We start from the raw sequence: 7846 nt of genomic DNA, 5'->3' as shown, positions 1-7846 counted from the left end.
TCTTTTACTTATTAGTTTTAGCTGGTTTAATGGGTGTATTTATTTAGCAACTGCATTACAGGTAGTAAAATATGCAATTACTGACATAAATGTGTGGGTTTGAAACTGTTTAGTAACAATAATCTTTTTTTATTGTTACACAAAAGTTATCAATCTAAGTGTAGGTACCTAGAATCTTTAAAATATGTGCAAAATAACTAAATCATTTTTATTATTCTTTTAATCATATTACAATAGTGTTAAATGTTCATTTTATCTTCTGACTTCTTTTTTTGCAGAAATTATTGTTAACAATTTTACCCTGCTCTTCTTTGAAATCAGTAAAATTAGTACTTATTTTGTTATTATGTTATTATGTATAATGATGTTTTATAGTGTAAAAAAAACATGAAACCAAAATATTTTCACTGAAATCTTTTTATTTTTTTATTTCTTTTTAACTAGACTACACCACTCTACTGCAAGGTTAACCTGAGTCTCCCAATCCTGGAGCGTTTTTTCAACAGTGAAGACCCAAAACCAGACTTCCGGCTGAGCAGGAACTCTCTTGCAATCCTCCTGAACGTCCTTGACCAGGATCGGCGACATGGATGGGGTGCTGTAATCGAGACCCTGGTTTTTCTTTTGTGGTTGGCGAGCGGAGCATCCTACAGGGTGGTCTCCAGAGTGTTTGGGATGCCTCGTTCCACTGTCCACTGCATCGTCCACAGACTCACTGAGGTGGTGGTGGCCATCCGCCATAAGGTCATTCACCTTCCGAAAACCCCCGAGGACCTGGAGGTGGTGCCCCGTGGGTTTGCAGGGCTGGCACGGCACGGAGCTTTCCTCAAAGCTGCAGGTGCCATCGACGGATGCCACATCAGAATCAAGCCTCCTAGCGGCCCCGATGGTCACTGCTACAGAAACAGAAAACTCTTCCCCTCCATCATCCTGCAGGCTGTGTGACCATCGGGGCTGCTTCATTGACACCTATGGGGGCTGGCCTGGGTCGGTGCATGACTCCAGGGTGCTCCACCACAGTCCACTGTCCAGGGCACTTCATCCTAGCAGATGGTGGATACCCGTGTCTCCAACGCCCATCCCCCCTCATCACTCTCTACAAGCGTGTGAACGAAGGTGTTGCAGCCCAGCGCTTCAACAGTCATCATTCCAGGGCACGCTCGATTACAGAGCGTGCTGTTGGAATGATGAAGACAAGATTCAGAGCAATCTTCCTGCAAGCGCTGGAGGTGCATCCCACCTTTGTACCTCACGTAAACGAACACAGCAGCTTTTCAATATTCTTTGGAATATTTTTCTATTTCTCCTATTGCAGGTTGTCACAGCTTGTGCCATCCTCCATAACATCTGCCTTTGTGCTAATGGCACTGTGGCCCCAGAGGATGAGCCGGAGGAGGATGTTGGAGACAAGGGGGAGGAGCTTGGTTTGGAGGTCACCAGGAGTGCTCTCTGGCGGGACCAACTACCAGCTGAGGTTCTGCCCTGGAGGACGTACCACCAGACCGTGATCACTGGTAATAGGTAATTAAATAAGCTTAAATAAATAAATTAATAAGTTATTTATAAAAAGTTTTTTATAAAAGTTATCCAAAAAAAAAAGTAAAAACGGCCTGCCGTACTTTTTTTTTTTTGGCTTGTGATAATATGTCGTTATCACGAGAAAACAAACTTGGTTTTCCCGAGAAAATGATAATGAGATAATTAATAATGAAGAAGGAAGCGTCCCACACTCCCTTTCCCGCACTGAGAAGCAGAAACTTCAGCTTTAAGTCTCTTTATTTTGTGGTTAACAAGACAAACAGCTGAAGAACACTCCACTAAAGCTGTTTTTAGTCTATCTTCTTTTATTATCTTATTAGTGGCTCTACTCCTCAAACACCTTCATTCCGTCTCATCCACCAGCCCTCCTCCCTTTATTTCCCACAAACCTCTGAACAGGCTGATTGACAGATCACAGCTCAGACAAGAATCTCCGCATGATGTGTTCAATGAACTCCGGACATTACCAGACCAACAGAGCCTCTCGGCCCAACTCCATCCGCCTCTATGCTTTTGTCATTTACAACCTCGGGGAAACAAAGCAGTTTTTCAGAAAAAAATGTCGACAGTATTTAATCAATCGATTAAATATGGATCATTGCTGGTATTTGATGTTTTCTCTGATAAACTGCTTTGTTTTGGTGCTGATGTCCGGACCTCAGTGAACGCACCATGGAGACACGCTCTGCAGACCTGAACTCTGTCAGTCAATGTTTGTTTGGGGTTTTGGGGGAAATCAAGGGAGGGGCTGGTGCATGAGACTGAATTAAGACGTTTAAAGAGCATAGATCCACTAACAAATAAAAAATAGACTAAAAACAATGTTTGTGGAGTGTTTTCAATCAGGTGAAGTCTGTGTGTCTCTGAGAGATGGAGGGAGATCCTTCATTCTCCGTTCTTGATTATCTCGTTATAACGAGAAAACAAACTTTGTTTTCTCGTTATAACGAGAAAACGATTTAAAAAAAAGAAGTAAGGCAGCTTGTTTTTGGCTTCCGTACAATATTGACTGTTCCCTTAAAAACAAATATTTTGTAATTTACCAAAAGAAAAGAAGCATCAATTTCTGGGTAAAAGCAACTTGTATATGAGATCCAGTTGCTGTGCTTCATGCTGTGATCATTAGATCAAACTAATTTTACCTTTTTTTTACAACTAAAACATTAAAATTCAGGTAGATTCAATTTAATTCATACTAATTCATACAAAAAGTGAAAAATTGTTCTGGTACAGTCTTGGGAAATATCGCGATACATATCGTATCCTGAGGCATGTATCGGGATATGTGTTGTATCGCCAGACTCTTGCCAATACACACCCCTAGTGTGGATCCTTAGGTCATTTTAGTTATCCACCGGGTCCAGTCTGGACAGGGTTGTGCCAGGAAGGACATCTGGAGTAAAAACACTCAAACCGGTTCATCCTGTGCTCTGTGTGACAGACCGCTCCGCACCCGCTAAGCGCAATCCCCCCCCAGCTGCTGAGCCCGCGCTGAATGTTCACCCCAGTTCAACTTAACCTTAGCAACAGTGCAGCACAATGACCAATCAGGGACTAGGGTTTGGGAGTGGTGCGTGGGTAGCGTCCGCTTTAAAGCACGTTAGTACCAAACATGATCACGAAAGAGAAATGAGTCATTGCGGTTTCTGTCCGGATGGATTAATGTGACACCCAGACAGACATTACAGGAACAGAGTCGTGAAAACAAAAAAGCCTTTTTAGAATGCTACTCTTGCAGTAAATGATGGAACATTATATTCCAAACAGAGCTCCTCCCTCTCAGTATGAAAATTCTGGCTTTTAGCTAAACCCTCCAAATGAATATGAATCCCACTTGGTACAGGATGCTTAAATCAACTACTCTGGATTTAGTTATCTATAGACATCTATTGTAGATGTCTATAGTTAACTAATAGATGTCTTGTGTTTGGTGGGAAGATACCCTAATGGCTGTTTATAACACACCAGACATGATGGGACTGTGATGCAATTAACTGTGGAAAAGTCGTCTACTAGAGATCTAAATCACGATACGCAATGGACCTCTATGGGTCAGTGCCCATCAGATGTAGAAAGCATTTGTATATAGCTGCAAGCTTTAAAATAGCCATGATTTAGATATCTAGTATATGTGTCTAGTGGGAGGCTACAGCTCTCTGGTGGAACCAGCTTCCTGTTTCAGTTCACCCTCTCTGACTACAGTATAGGGGAACCCTGAGCCATGCTCCTTCAGATTTCGACTGCTGGGTGGGGCTGTTAGTCGTGTGTGTTCTTTGCTGCTGTCACTAACACTAAGCAATCTTGTTTCCTTAAAGTAAAGTGCTCCCAGCTGCATCTTGTGGTGGTTTTGTTTCTCCATGTAGAAGCTCTTGTCAGTTCGTCAAATTTGCTGCCTTTCTTCTGTGTGACCCTGTCAGAACTGTGCTCAGAGCTGGAAGCAAGAACAAAAATCCTTCACGGATATGAAGTGGTGCGCCTCATTCATCCAGCTCATGGAAATTATAACTCCTTAAGATAAATAGCACTGTAGGTCTGGCTTGGAAAAGGTGAGAGCATCTTAAGTCAGCTGCTACACATGTGCTCCTCAAACACAGTCCCACTGGGTTTGCGGTTCCATGCAAATACATGCATGTTCATGTGAAGTGTTGTAGAGTTACCATGGCAACTGGGCTCTGCAGTAATAGATTCCAGCTGTTAACTAAAAGCACCCATTGAAAGTTCAATGGCTGGCATTGTTCAGAGGTGAGTCAGAGAAGCAGCAGAGGAATGAAAACTGTGAGGCTGCGCTTGGCAGAGTTAAAGGGAGACAAATTTAACTCTGGAAAAACAGACATTCTGCCACTTTTGTGTGAACAAGCTGGAGAGAAGATATACTGAGTGATCAGGAAGAGTCACCCAGCTCAGTTACATTTGACTTGAAAGTGCACAATGTTTGATCTCAGGAACAGAAACTTGTTGGCGTTTACATGTCTGATCCTTTGAAGAGCTGGTTTTAATTCACAGAGTGGGGAGAAGATGTGGGTTTTACCACTTTTTTCATGCAACTCAGGACCGCACATTTGAAAATTTAGGAGGAACATTTGACTGTGGCTTTCAAAACCACAATGAATATGGGAATCTGCAATGACAAGGCAACTGGGCTTGTTACTTAGCATTTTTGGAGGTCTGTTAAACAAAAACACTTTGTGAAGACAAGAAAAGAAAAAGAGCTCAAAGGATTTAGACTGAGATGACTACTTCCACATGCTGAGAGGTAAATAATGACACACAGACTTCATGTTTGCATCTAAATCTAACTGGTTCAGCAGGATTTAAAACATTTTTTAGTGCAGAACTGCTCTCTGAGATTCAGTTTTGTCTTAAGTAAAAGAAATCAATCTTTTTGCAGCTTTTAGGAAACATTTATTCTCATGCAAACAACAAAGAGAACTTATTGCAACAAAAATGAATCAGAAAAGTTTCATAATGTGAAGTAGATTTTCAATCCTTTGACTGAATTGCTTTTCCTGCTACCTCTCCGGCTAATATGGTGCCCAGCTTGTTTATGGCAAAAGTTACGTTCCAAAAATAAGTAGTAAAAGTTGAAATCTGAGGCATAGGTATCTGTCTTTATTACAATTACTATTCTCAGTCTCAGTAAACGCTAACAGGTGTTTGTTACTTTAGACGCTGGTCTCTAATAGTGGTCATTCTTTAAGATGTTTTAGAACCAGAAGAACTGATTTGAACATGGATTATTGAGCAAAGATGGAAAGGTGCATGTTTGGAGAGAAAATAGTATCATTCTAATTTGTGCATGTTTAATTGTTGATTTGTAACTCATGCAAAACATTTATGCATTAGTACCAATATTATGAAATTCAAAAAACACAACTTAAAATGACAAAAGCTTGAAACTAAACTACACACAAATCTTTAAAACCAAAGCACAAATCGCTTGTTACGCACACACAATACCACGTTTACGCACAAATCTGATTTGAGACTCTTTTCATCTCTCATTGAAAGAGAAGATTCATCCGTAAGTGATGCATTTGAATACTACTCTACTGCTGGGTCATCAGAGGTTTCTTTTTAAACACTTTGAACTTAAACGAATTTTATCTGCACAATAGTTGCTGTACATTTTATAGTAACTTACTTGCGACTGGATGTCAGTAAATACTGTAAAAAATGTTACAGCTTTATTAGTGTAAAATAAAATTCAGAAGAGGTACAGTGGACTTTCTGTATTTTACAGTGATATTACTAAAATGAAATACAGTAGTTACTACATCCAACTGCAAGTAAGTTACCAAATGCTCCTTCAGCAATTGTTCCTTTTACAATAATATTACTGTGTTTTCATTTCCAAGTTATTTAATGCAAAAAGAATAGATTAAACAAAAATGTTTTCTGGTTCACATGTAGCAACTTCTCCAGCTGTTTTGAGTGAAGGCCATGTCCACCTCTTCTCTTATTCACTGCAACCACTATTACAGCTGCTTCTAGTCGAGGCCATGTTCACCCTGATTGAGTTCTTAGATCAATGCAACACCAGACAGAGACACGCGATCCTTTATGTTACATCACTGAACAATGGACATGTGAACAGATTGAAGATACAAACTAAACACACAAATGTTCCCACGAGGCTCGAACCGAGGACTTGTTGTTGGGAGGCAATAGCGCTAACCACTGCCCCACCATGTCACAAATGTCTAACGGAAACCTAGTGGATGACATCACATTTTGGACCCCAAAGTTTAGTTCTAACTATAGTTTCAAAGAAAAAAAACAAATTTGCATAACAAGTAAATACATTATTTTCTATCTGTGTGTGAAGATTATGTGTTACAATTTGTGATACTTCACATATAAAAATCTCCAAATCAATTTTTTTCAGCTGAACTTCTGATAAAACAACCTCTGATTAAATTCAAAGTTTCTCGTCGCCTTTTCATGTGGAAAACTCTGAGAGGATAAAGAAACCTGGCAGGTGTCACTGTGTATAATGCTGGACTGGTCTGCTCTTAAAAACCCCAGGAGGATGTTGTATCAATGCGAGAATACAAGCATAATGAAAATGCATGGCTAGGTTCTCTATTTCAGAGAAGGAACTTTATTATATTCCGCAGTTCAAACTCAAACATTTGTGAAAAGCTACATCATTTTGGCAAAGCACATGGAAACACAATGTCACCTTTTTTCCTCTCCATTTATATACCCGTAGATATTACATTGAAGATTATAGCGTGAGCATGAGCGTTTTCAAATCCATTGCCTTTTACAGGCATTACAGTAAAATACTGTCCAGTTTACAGACATTCATCACAATGTGGTGAAACTTGACATTTTCCCACTTTCTCAAACAGATATTCCCTATTAATAAAAAAAAGTATATATAAGCATTTCAAAAACAGTTATCTTTTTAAAACAGAAATGATTTCCAAACAGAACGTCTGCTTTCTTTAGCTCCTCCCCTGCGAGCGCCCACGGGGACACGGGGCTCTCTCATCTGGTCACAGGGGAGAACAGACGGCGCCGGACCCTTCTAAACAGCTACAGATCGGAGCAGGGTGAGGTATGATAAGCCTTCTCTGCTCTGAGTCGCTACCTCACACAATAGGCTGCTTGCCGACAGCTGCGTTTCCATTACATATTTGTGCAAAACTTTATCGATATTCTAGGAATTTTGGAAAAACACAGTTTCACAATGACACCGTTTTCATTAAATCATAATTATCCAATAAAGCACAAGCCACCTCACGCGATAAGTCATTCAAAACACGGCGATGGATGAGACCAAGTATTTTTTTATTTGATTCACTAAAAGGGAGCATTTAAGAGACGTCACAGCAGTGCACCCCGCGCACGTGCAGCGCAGCTAGTCCACTGACAGTCTCATCAGATGCACGTGAGAATCCTGTTCAGCTGTATTTAAAAAAATAACCATTCAAACAAGTGAGCAGCTCAACCTTTCTTCTGCTTGAAGACACGGCAAGTTCCATTGAAGTTTCTGCTACGGCCCTCACGCTCATCCTCAATGGAGACGTCTGTGTCTTATTCAGGCTACAAGCTGCAAAAGTGCGGCTACAGATGAAGTGAAGATTGGTTGATAATTTTACTGAGGAGCTTCAAGATTCCATATGATACGCAGCTTATGGTGAGCTGTGACGCTGTGGGACCTCTTGTGGCTCCTGCTGCTCTGCACTCAGAGCAGACACTTTATACCAAGAAGCACATTTAATTTGAGTAAAGTGTTTCCATTACAGTTTTGTGAAAAAGGTCCATTTCAAAACGCCCCAAAAACCACCTCCTCTAAGAG

The sequence above is a fragment of the Oryzias melastigma genome, linkage group LG21 (assembly GCF_002922805.2).
Source record: "Oryzias melastigma strain HK-1 linkage group LG21, ASM292280v2, whole genome shotgun sequence".
Taxonomy (NCBI): Eukaryota; Metazoa; Chordata; class Actinopteri; order Beloniformes; family Adrianichthyidae; genus Oryzias; species Oryzias melastigma.
Note: the sequence above shows the minus strand (reverse complement) of the source record.